Source organism: Lutjanus erythropterus, chromosome 13, assembly GCF_056507025.1.
Source record: "Lutjanus erythropterus isolate fLutEry1 chromosome 13, fLutEry1.hap2, whole genome shotgun sequence".
Classification (NCBI taxonomy): domain Eukaryota; kingdom Metazoa; phylum Chordata; class Actinopteri; order Lutjaniformes; family Lutjanidae; genus Lutjanus; species Lutjanus erythropterus.
Window position 1 is genome coordinate 1,718,420 of NC_139329.1, and position 11,106 is coordinate 1,729,525.

The 11,106-nt window shown below is 37.1% G+C and overlaps 1 protein-coding gene across 2 annotated transcripts in view; it reads right to left on the reverse strand.

Annotated features, from left to right (window-relative positions):
- ripor1 (RHO family interacting cell polarization regulator 1) overlaps window positions 1–918 on the reverse strand; it is a 73,775-nt gene extending 72,857 nt beyond the window's left edge. For both annotated transcript variants that reach the window (XM_084733484.1, XM_084733483.1), the window contains exon 1: window positions 695–918. The gene's annotated coding sequence lies outside the window, so the exon portion shown is untranslated. The remainder of the gene's footprint in view (window positions 1–694) is intronic.
- Between the last annotated feature and the right edge of the window lie 10,188 nt (window positions 919–11,106).

An 11,106-nucleotide genomic window follows, 5' to 3' on the forward strand; every position in this document is an offset into this window, starting at 1 on the left:
TTAATACTCAAGCATAAATACCAGAATACTCCACTTAAGCAAAGTAGCTAAGTGTTTTACTTAGTTACTTTCCAACTGATTATATCTGGCATGGCACTAAAATGAGTTAATTCACTAATAAAAGACACACACACACACACACACACACACACACACACACACACAAATCTGAGAGATGGTAATATGCTTATCATGTCTCAACCTGCCATTGGTCATGAAAACATGGACACTGTCTTAGCAACAAACAGGCGCAAACACTTTTCCCATTTCTATTCCAGTCACACATACTCAACCCAGATACGTTGAGACAAACTTTGTTGTGGATGTCCCACAACTACTTCGTGTGTTCTAGTAGGAACATTGCGGAATGTTCTACAAACAGCAAACCAACAAGGTGACATTCCTCTGGACCCGCTCTGACTGAAGCTGCAGCTCCAGAGAGAAGTGCTGCAGAACGGACAGATTTTTAAACAGGGTTTGGTTGGCGCGGTGGGTCTCCATACAGAACCACACCGGCCAGCCGGAGACGGGACATGTCGGGGCGACAAGACAGGACAGGACTGCAGCAGATAGACGGAGAGACAGGCTACTGAACGGACAGAGGACATGTCCTGAGATAACAGGACTAACACAGCAGGGTAAACAGTGTCAGGTAGTGAGACATGAGGACAGTAAAACAGTAGAAGCTACATACATGTCTGCTGCGGTGTCCTGGCTCCTCTGCTCTCCCCGCTGACTCAAATCTGATGTGTATCCACAGAAGAGAAGCACACAGGCGGACTGCTGAGGGGAATGAAGCGGTGAGAAGTGTTCCGAGCTCAGTCCTCCTCTCAGTCCATCAGTGCTGCTGTTACCAGTGTCAGTCCAGCACAAACTCTCCTCTACAGACGTGCATTGAGCTGCTTGCTTCCATGCAGCCAGCAGTGCGGTCTTCACTCAGCCAACGTCAAGCACACCGCACTTAATATGGGAACTTCCGGCCGGCACTTTCAAATTAAAAGATCGTTTGGTCAACAGACCCAAACTTTTTTAGGGGGGCGGGGCCGCTTTTTAAACCGACAAACCATCTCGATCTACTTCACAACAGGCCTTATCGGTCACTTTTGGGAGGCTCATTTTGTGCATGAAGTAATGTTCCTGGCTATTTTTACAGCTATTTCCACATCATCTTATATAATCTGGATGCATGCATATGGATGAGAAGTTAAGTACTTTATAAATGACAAATAAATGCATTTTAGGCTGAGTTAAATCTTAGTGCTTTTATTTTCTCTCATAAAGAAAACAAACCTAAAGAAAAAAAATCAAGGCAAATTACTGTAATAGATTTTTGAGTTTTGAATCACACTCTTAAAATTTGAAATATTTTTTTAAGTTTGAACAATAGTTGAAATTTTGAATTTTTGAAGTTTGACACTCAGAAAGTAAGGTGCTTTAAAAGACACTGACAAACACACTGACATTTCAGTGCTTGAAAATTAAATGGTTTTAACAGGAAATATTAAAATATTAACCATAATCCAAATTGAAATACATTTTTGGTGGTTTCTTACACTCAAAGATTCAAGTTTATCTAAAGAAGAAAAGTAAATTATCTCAACAAAAAATTATTAGTTTGTAAAACTTTTTTAAAATTCAAGAGTTTGAGTTGGGTCCAAAATATGACACATTCAAAACATTATTAAATTATTAATTTATTTTAATATTAAATTTGAATTTTGTCAACTTTTTAGTTTTTATAGTGTAGGACATTTTAGCCCAATCATTCCCAAAGACTGGGTCGAGATCCACAGGTGGGTCACAGGAGAGCACCAAATAGATAAAAGACTATGGAAGAAATTCTGCAAATTTAAGATTTATATCTGCAATCAAACATTCAAAAATGTGTATATTGTTTTCATGGTGAGAGAGAAAAACACGTACCTGTTAATTCTGTCTAAAAGCACTTATTTTGTCTCATTTATGAAGTAGGCTGAAGTTGTTTTCCTGATATGAGGAAATGAAAACAATGAGATGGCCTGTTAATTCAGCTTAAATGCATTTATTTCTCATTTCTAAAGTTTTAATTTATGTATGTTTTGAATAAAGCATCAAGATAATATAGGGTAATGTAGAAATAGCAGCAGAAATGGTCAGGAATGTTCATTTATGAATGAAATGAACTCTTCCTAAAATTTATTGATACGGCTCATTGTTAATTGGGTCGCAACAGTTTGTCATTTTTAAAAAGTGGGTCCCCAGGGAAAAAAAATGGGAAACACTGTTTCAGCCTACTTCATAAATGAGACAAAATAAGATGGAATCATCCTCTCATCAGTAAAAGCATAAACACATTTGAAATGCTTTTCCAAATGTACATGCAGTTATAAATCTTAAATTTTGCAGAACTTCATCCACAGTTTTTTATGTATTTGGTGACCCAAATAAATCTCCTGTGACCTGTGGGTCACAACCCAGTGTTTGGGAATGACTGGACTAAACCACTACAGTGGCCACGGGCAGATCTTTAAACTGAAATGAAGTCTCTCTCCATCTCCTGTGTTTTTACCAGTGCTGAGGCTCTGCAGTGTAATAGCACCATCAACAGCTCTGCCTGGCTGCATCTTTTAAATTCCAGGCCCTCAGTGAGTGCAGCATCTGACCTTCCCTGACTTCCTGACCCGTCTTTCTATGTTTGCGGCATCCCAATACTCAACACACAACTTTCTGGGGACCCACTGCTAACTACTGACTTCACCATGTCAGTTCAGTCAGTTCAGGCAACTATAAGCAAGTTAATGTTTATGGATACTTCAGCATTATATAAGAGTTAACAGTGTAATATTACTGATATTTGCAGTTGCTGGTTGTCTTTTGTCTGCAAGTTTGTTTTATAGCAGTCATTCCCAAAGACTGGGTTGTGACCCACAGGTGGGTCACAGGATATTTTATTTGGGTCGCCAAATAAATAAGGCTATGAAAGAAATTCTGCAAAATTTAAGATTTTTATCTGCAGTACAGCTTTGATAAAGCATTTATAATATGTGTATTGTTTTACTGATGAGAGGAAAGCACAAGAGCCTGTTCATTCTGTCTATAATAATTTTGTCTTGTTTATGAAGGAGGAAAAAGTGGCCTATAGGTAAAAACTAAAAAGTTGAGAAAAATCTAAATTTCAAGGCAACTCAACTTGTTCTTTTCTCCTTTAGATAAACTGGAATTTTTGAATTTTAGAAATCTCACAAAATGTATTTCAAAAATTACTGACTATTTTGTTTTTTCTACTGTTTAAGTGAATGTGAATAATGGTTTACATTTTAATATTTCCAGTGTAACCATTTAATTTTCAAGCACCCATATAATATGTATATTTGTGAAATACAGTACGTTCTGTTTCTAAACTTCAAAGATTCAAATTTATCAAAAGAAGAAAAGTAAATTGTCTCAACTGGGTCTGCTAAACTTAAGAGTTTGATTCAAAACTGAAAGATCTATTACAGTAATAGATTAAGTTGTCTTGATACTTTGAGTCATCTCAAAACAATAAAAAAAAAAATAAAAAAAACAATAACATGTAGATGTCAACAATAAGATGTCCTGTTAACTCAGCTAACAATGCATTTATTTTTCATTTATAAAGTATTCAACATGTGTATGTATCTAGATAATACAAGTTGATGTGGAAATAGCAGTAAAAAATAGCCAGGAACATTCATTAATGCACAGATTACCTAACTAATTATTGATAAGGCCTGTTGTGAATTGGGTTGCAATGGTTTGTCATTTTTAAAAAGCGGGCCTCCAGAAAATAGTTTGGGAAACGCTGGTTTATATCTCCCCACCATCTACTGCAGGTCAATTTGTGCTGCATGTTTTGTGTAAGATGCTTAAACACATATTCAAATTTAGCATTTGTCAGATTGATATTTCATCTTGACTTTATTCTTTGCTGAATGGACATTGTGGCATTTGTTCTAGTATTATTAAATTGACATTATTTATCACTGTCACAATCATTTTTCTCTAAAAGGATAATAATCAGACAAGAACAAGAGCTTAATTTGATGAACACAGATGTGTTTGTCCCAACAGTGTTGAAAGGATGTGGAGAAGAAAGTTGCGAGTTATAGGATCTGCGTCAGTTTTTACCTAATTTTGCTTTATGATCACGCACTACCTTGTGCTCTTATTTAACCCCCATCATCCCACAGTTCTAATGTGTTCTTTGGATCTTCAGAAGATACTGGACTAGCATGGGTTCACTGCAACCATAGGTACTCTTTTTTTCCTGCCACTTTGCTGGTGAGAGGCAGGTGGTGCTTTGCAGGAGGGACTCTGCAATGTGTGTCTGAGAAGGGGAGGCACTAGAGGGCGGCAGAGCATCAGAGTGCTCAGCCTCGTTTTCAGTGTGGATTGCTTCAGGAGGTGAGAGAGAGGTGAGAGACCTCCACTTTATACTGAGCAGGTTGTTGAGGCAGACATAAAGGAAAGAAACCAAAGAGAAGAAACAAGAAATAACAGCAACATGCTTGTCAAAGGTGTGTGATCAGAAAGGCCAGTGAAGTCTTTACTGCATGCTGATGGACAGAGGAGATACTGCCAAACATGACTGTTAATGTGAAGCCATTACTTGTATTCAAAAGTGATATACAAATAATACTCATTATTCTTATTCTTATTCTTATTCTTATTCTTATTCTTATTCTTATTCTTATTCTTATTCTTACTCTTGAAGAAGAAGATGAAGAAGAAAAAGAAATGATTAAAGCTGCAAAATGAATATTCTGGAACTGTGGGGGTTGACAATCGGAATATTTTCATCCACTCTTGACTTGAAATCATTAAAATGAATATGACTTTGATCAGATGATTCTGTAGTTTTATTTGAGTTCAGATGTCAGTCTATTTTTCATTAACAAATCAGTTATATGATGTGTGTGTGGTCAGGCCCAGCAGCTAAAGTGGGGCCACACTTTAAAATTAATTTATAAATTTAAAATGTGTTTAAAGCCAACAATGCCACCTATAGGGATTATCAGAGCCTGGGACTCTGAGCAACCAGGGGAGCAGAGTTAAAAACCAACAGGAGAGTAAAAGTTAAGTTAAAGTGAAATTTATTACAATTAAAAATAATTAACAAAGAGTGGTACCTCCAAATGCACGGTGTTAAATTATTAAATTAACACTTTCATTAAAATGCAAAATGCTAAAAAATAAAATGCAATTGAGGCCTGTTGAAAAATACTAAAACAATGGCTGCTCAGCAGTATGTTAAAAACCCCATCAGACAGTCCAATCCAGCAGCTTGTCCCGTGTCCATGTCCTCTCTCCCTGTCACATGTTGGAGACTCTTCTTCCAGACAGCTGTTCCAAAGAAAACACAGATAAACATCAACACACATTACAGTAATCACTGACTGTAAATTCAAGTTGGGTTCTCTGTAATAAGCTACAGCCACAACCACAGGTCCACTCCTCCACTGGGAGTTAATTTAATGACTTTAATTAACTCTTTGCAAACTGTCAACAGTGACCCATCTGTTTTGAGCAGAATAGTGAGGGATGTTGCCATAGAGAAAGGATGGATGCATCTCAAGGAAGAAAACAAGAATGAGCACAATTGTTTGGTCTTGAAATGTGTAAGGAACATTTTAAGCACCGCATAGTTTAGATGTGGATCCTTTTGTTTTGGTACAGACAGTTGAACAAGGCTGATGATGAATCCGACGCTGCAGGTGACCGCAGGAACAATAACCACACTTCAGCTTGGATTTAAAGGGACACTTCACCCAAAAATTCAGCCATTATCTACGAGTTTCGCAGGAAAGCATTGTTGCAGAATCTCCCAAACAATGGAAGTGAATGGTTACCAGTTTTCAAACTTAAAAAAACAACACACAAGAGGAGGGGGACAGGAGGACAGAGAGGGACTCTGTGCTTTTACATCAATGATGCTTGGTGCTCAAACACAGTTGCTGGACAATGCTGAACTTTTTATATGAAGAAGTCAACCATATTATCACTATCCTGTTGCTGCTGTTTACATTCAACCTGAAGCAAATTCAAACAGTGACCTACAGAATTATTTCCAGGGTGTATATATGTATGTGTATATTATTATTTTATATTTTCACCTTATATCATTTGGAATTTTATTAATCATCTGTGTTGTATTTTGTGTGCATTGTGAAGGAACTACAGCTCTAATTTCACTGTACATCCCTGTGTTGTCTAATGATAATAAATATTATTGAACCCTTGAATTTTTAGTTTGCTGAGCTGATTTACAGCCTTCACAGTGTCAAACGATGAAATTGCAGCCATGCATGTAACTGCAGCTGCTGATACTATAGTCAGTTTTTTTTCAGTAGTTCTGGGCTTTTCCATGACATTGCATTACACTGTAACATTTTTAATTTGGCATGACACTGCAAGAATTATGATCTGCTCCTCCTGATTGTTCAGACACATTATTGTGTGATGACCTCTTGCAAAGGATAAGCACTCTAAATAATAGATGCATATATGGTAATAGGCCTCAATGTAAAAGTAGAATCATTGTGTAGTTTTGTTTGGAAAAGGTTTTCCCTTCGATTCACTGAGGTTTTCCTCTCAGTACATTACCCACTCAGAGTTACCAGAAGATGGCAGCCAAGGATCACAATGAATATGGAGAGTGTCTAGTATGGCAAAAATTATTAGTTATTCTTCCATGGACACAGTACTAGCTTGTATCTTCCTACAATTGAATCTGTTTATTTATAGTTGTTGATTTGTATAAGTATTTTTTGCCTCACTTGTAAAACAGTGGAAAATGTTCCTGCTTTCACCTTAAAGGTGCTTAAAGAGTATAATAAGGTCTGTAGCCTTTTGCCTATATAGATAGCCTGTATTCTCTTATTTGACACACATTATAGTAGATCAGCCAAGACTGCATGAACCAATAAGCCTGAAGAGAACAGAGCAGGCTGGAACAAGAGTTGGGGTATTTTAGACTGAAGATTTAGAAAACAGAAACCTCTTTGACTCAATGCTGCTATTGATAATGTATTAAACACCAATGGTTAAAAAGTAATTGATACTCTGAGTAGTTTTTGAGAAAAGTACTTTGTTTTACTTAAGAAGTTTTCCAGCACCAATACCTTTACTTGTAATTGAGTAATATTTTAGTTGTGTAAGAGTATTTGAGCAGAGTGCTCATAGGCTCTCTTACACAGTTGGAAGGGGAGGGTGAGGTGTGAGGTATTCAGTTGGTTGCAGTCTACAACCCTACTGTGAGATGCCAGTAAATCCTCCACACTGGTCCTAAGTAGCTTCAGGGTGATACAGGTTTCCACCAGTACATGGCAGTAGTAACTTTGTTATGTTGGTGACTGGCGTTGTGAGGATGTTAGCACAGTCTGAACATAGAAGAATTCAGACAGCAGCAAACAAGGAAGCCAATACTCATCCAAGTCTGTCTTTATGCTGTATTTGCAGTATGTCAAAATCTGGATCAAAGTTTCTAATTCAGAGTGTATAAAACATGCACATTGTTTTCTTTCTTTACTCAGTATGTTCATGTATGTGACCCATTGTTGAGAATGAGGACAAATCATGTCCTACCAAAAAAATAAAGAAAATAAAATAAAGAAAATATTTTTTTCTCCCAATTTTTTAGTTTTTTGAGTATTTATAGATATCAAATATATATGTATTTTATGAAATGTTTTGGTTAGTTTATTTATTTTTTTTAATTTCCAAAACACCTTATTTGACAAAAACATGATTCGATCAGGCATAAAAAGGGTCAGCTATACCCTAGGAACTCCTGTCTCACTTACTGGTTTAAAAAATGGCATATTTTATTTAAAATAACGACTTCAAGTTTTTCAGACATTTAAAGGGTCTCATCCCCTCTGACCCACACAGTATCTGCACACAAGTGAAAGTGACAAAACTCACCTGATTTTTTTTTTCTTTCTAAATTTGTTGTTTCTATTGTAAAAATAAAATGAAGCATCTAGAAACACATTTGAATGTCAACTTCATTGTGATAAAAACATCCAGGTACCAGAGACTGCAGGAGAGAAGGTGGAGCCACGGGATCTCAGATCAGGCTACAGTGGATAAGTGATTCATATAGCAGAAATTGTGAGGTTAATACTTGATAGGCTCTTGTTTGGGACTCACTCTGTCCCTGTTATCTATCATTCTGGTTGCAGGAAACCCTACAAACAGCCGTCAAACAGAGATGAGGCCACTATGAAACTTGTTCAGTCTACCACAAACAAGCTTAATTCAGACTGAATAAAACAACATATTATGATGGACCTCCACCACCCAGATCCATATAGATGTTTTATCTTTAGCTAGAGAGGTTCTCAGATGATGTCATGAGAGGGGTGTTGAGATGTCACCTTGTGCCATTTCTCTGTTAGCTGTATGTAATTAATGTTCTGTGCTGTTCTCTCTGTGTGTGTGGACCAGGTCAGTATATAATTAATGTTCTGATATAGATAAAACTGCTGTCTGCCTATAATTACTGCATACTGCAGGTCCAATGTGGGCTTTACATCGGATGTCAGGCTCTGTGTGTGTGTGTGTGTGTGTGTGTGTGTGTGTGTGTGTGTGTGTGTGTGTGTGTGTGTGTGTGTGTCCAATGAGGGACTTATTCGTGTCACTGTCTTTCAAATGTTACATCGGTGACAATGAGAGGAGAGGAGTTGACAGAAGAGGACAGCAAGGGAGAGAAATGTGAGAAGTGAGAAAGGAGAAAGGACAAGAGAAGAAGGAGAGCGAGGAGGGAAGGTTAGGAGGATAGGTAAGGAAGAAGAGAGAGAAGAGTAGAAAAGGGGTGGAAACAAGAGAGGGAAGAGACGTAGATATATGAACTGACTGTTTAATTACTGTGTACTAATACCCGTGTATGTCTTGGTGTGTGTGTGTGAGACAGAGCGAGAGAGTGTGTATGTCTGTTGCTGATGGTGACAAAATGTGCTTCTCTGTATATTATGTATGTGTGTAGAATACTTGTTGAACATGTTGAAATCTTCAGCACATAACACTGAGAACATGGGAATAAAGATGGTTGTGTGTGTATACATACAGATATATATAAAAGGAAAGGAAGGATAAGGTGCGTCATAGACGTAGGCCATGACGCACACTTTACTTTACAAAATATCAAACCTTCTCTAAACATTTGGTGTACAGGCTACATACAGTACATTTACAGTTGGGAAATGTAACGATCATTTTACACTGTAAAATAATTAATAGGCAACATATTACTATAGAATTTTGAGCCCAACTCAAACTTTTTGACTTCTGAAATAAACTTTCAAAAGTTTTGCAGACCTATAATCTTTAGTTGTGATGATTTACTTTTCCTCTTTAGATAAACTTGAGTCTTTGAATTTTAGAAATTCAAAATAAAAAATAATGTATTTCAAAAATTGGTAACAGTGAGCTGTGGACCTAATTTATCATTATTCTGGTGCCTGAAAATGAAATGGTTTTAAAATCCAAGATGTAAGCTCATCTAAAGAAGAAAAGTGAATTATCTCAACAAAATATTAGTTGTCAATAAAACTTTTTCAAAACATAAGAATTTGAATTGGACTCAAACATGCAGTATGTTGCCATGGCTACCTTGGACTTTTTGATAAATGAAAATTAAAGTGTTTAAAAAACATTATTCATTTCCATATAATTTTTGGCCAGAGCCATATGGAGCCACTGGAAAGAGGCATGTGGCTCTGGAGCCACATGTTGCAGACTCCTACTCTAACAGATATTATATGTCATCTTTCAGAGTAAATGTTTCACTTGTATTTTTACCTGTGTGATTTACTGTACCTTGCAGTGGACAATCACAATTGTTTTTAGTTCTAATTTTTTGTTTTATGGACTTTGTTAGCCTGTGGAATTTGATACCACACAGGACACATTTACATCAGGGGTTCTTGCACTTTCAGGTTTATTGCTGACCACATTTGGAACAGGTCATTTTTAACTGCATAAACATAAACAGCTTTGAGCAAACAGCTCTTGTGATTTTTACAGTTCATCTTTAAATACAAACAAATTAGTGGGAAAAAATAAAAGACGGCAGTGAACTATGACTTAAGACAACAACATAAATGTGAAAACATAAAATAAAACCTGTTAAATATGTATAAATCATAAATCTGCAAAAAGGAATGTACAATGTATTTGTTATCGGACACAAGTTTCACCAGAGGTTGGAGGCTGCACAACTCAACACACTGTCAGTTACCTTTAGAAAGTGTTATGTAAACCCTGTACATTTCTCTAGTAACAAAGATGTAGTCATCTCACTATAGTTTTACAATACAGACACAGACCCAGCTCACAGTCAGTGTACTTTTATTTTGACAACTGCTCCAATTACTCAACATATCTCAGCAATCTTTGAACATGAGCCTCTGGCTGCCCGGCTCCTGTAGCACTTGTTGTTCAGTCTGTTCAGTTCAGCAAACAAAAGTCCCAGGCAGAGTTCCTCCTTGTCTCATGAGCAGTAGTCATCTGAGGGCATCAGCACACTACTACATAAAAAGGGTAAGAGTGTGATTTATAACTGTGATAAAAACATTGAGCATGACAAAATTCTATCCAAACTCAACCCAAACCTGTCCCTCATTGGCATATTTTAGCCACAACCTGATTACGGCCTGACATTTTTCTTAAGAAGCTTCCCTCTATGTACCAAACAGTAGGAGTTGGCAGTGACAGGGACACAGCATGCAGGGACTTGAACTGGCAATGACAAAATTGGGGAGAAAAAAAAAAAAAAAAATGCTACTACTACTAATAATAATAATAAAAATAATACAGCCCAAACCCAACATAAGCCCATGAAATATGTGAGAAATACACCCTGACCCGACCCAAACCCATCAGGTCCCATCAAGTTCAGGCACAGATCTCAAGCTCTTGTGTGATTAGTGTATTCTAGTGGTGCCATTTCATTCACCTGACCCTGCTGTCATGAGCCATCTCCCACACCCCTCCCTCTCCTGCAGCTGACTGCAAACCACACCTCCTCCACAAAAGTAAAATCACACAGTCAGACTTTGTGTGCACTCATATATATAGATGTTTTATCTTTAGCTAGAGAGGTTC